Source organism: Piliocolobus tephrosceles, chromosome 19 (genome assembly GCF_002776525.5).
Source record: "Piliocolobus tephrosceles isolate RC106 chromosome 19, ASM277652v3, whole genome shotgun sequence".
In the NCBI taxonomy this organism is placed as follows: domain Eukaryota; kingdom Metazoa; phylum Chordata; class Mammalia; order Primates; family Cercopithecidae; genus Piliocolobus; species Piliocolobus tephrosceles.
This window is the reverse complement of record NC_045452.1, coordinates 51,934,776-51,936,128: the sequence shown is the minus strand read 5'-3', so window position 1 is coordinate 51,936,128 and position 1,353 is coordinate 51,934,776. Positions and strand designations below refer to the sequence as shown.

General features: G+C 45.9%; 1 pseudogene; it reads left to right on the top strand.

The window, feature by feature from the left end:
- Positions 1–503: 503 nt before the first annotated feature.
- LOC111524163 lies at positions 504–1,147 on the top strand (annotated as a pseudogene).
- Positions 1,148–1,353: the final 206 nt, after the last annotated feature.

Genomic DNA, 1,353 nt, shown 5'->3' with positions numbered 1-1,353 from the left:
AACAAAAAAAAAACGTGGGCTTGGTGGCTCACGCCTGTAATACCAGCACTTTGGAAGGCTGAGGCAGGTGGATCATGAGGTCACGAGATCCAGACCATCATGGCTAACATGGTGAAACCCCATCTCTATTAAAAATACAAAAAATTAGCCAGGCGTGGTGGCGGGCGCCTGTAGTCCCAGCTACTCGGGAGGCTGAGGCAGGATAGAGTGAACCCGGGAGGCGGAGCTTGCAGTGAGCCAAGATCAGGCCACTGCACTCCAGCCTGGGCGACAGAGCAAGACTCCGTCTCAACAATAACAACAAAAAATATAGATAGATAGATAGATAGATAGATAGATAGATACATAGATACATAGATAGATAGATGTATATATATACACAAACAATTCTATTTGTCAATTAAACATAAAAATAAATTGATGCAAAATACATAAATTATTACATTAATAATAATTCATATTCTCTCTCCCTTGAGCACGCCACTGAAGATCCTGGTGTCGCCATGGAACGCTGCCCTGCCTGTAGTTACCGGTATTTTAAGAACAAGCCATACCCAAAGTCTCGCTTCTTCCAAGGTGTCCCTGATGCCAAGATTCGCATCTTTGACCTGGGGCGGAAGAAGGCAAAAGTGGATGAGTTTCCGCTTTATGGCCACGTGGTGTCAGATGAATTTGAGCCCCTGTCCTCTGAAGCCCTAGAGGCTGCCCGAATTTGTGCCAGTGAGTACATCGTAAAAAGCTGTGGCCAAGATGGCTTCCATATCCAGGTGTGGCTCCACTCCTTCCACCTCATCTGCATCAACAAGATGTTGTCCTGTGCTGGGGCTCACAGGCTCAAACAGGCATGCGAGGTACCTTTGGAAAGCCCCAGGGCACTGTGGCCAGGGTTCAAATCCGCCAAGTTATCATGTCCATCTGCACCAAGCTGCAGAACAAGGAGCATGTGATTGAAGCCCTACGCAGGGCCAAGTTCAAGTTCCCTGGCCGCCAGAAGATCCACATCTCAAAGAAATGGGGCTTCATTAAGTTCAGTGTGGATGAATTTGAAGACATGGTGACTGAGAAGTGGCTCATCCCAGCTGGCTGTGGGATCAAGTACATCCCCGCTTCTGGCCCTCTGGACAAGTGGCAGGCTCTGCACTCATGAGGGCTTCCACTGTGCTGCCCCCTCTTAATACTCATCAATAAATTCTACTTCCTGTCCATCTAAAAAATAATAAATAAATAAATAAATAATTCATGAAAACGTTTGTTCCTAGGCAATCTCAGTGCTTTAAGTTGCTCTGAGATCTATAGTTGAACACTAAAGTGTTTAAACTTTATCTCATGCTGTATATGTCCCACTTGCATTAC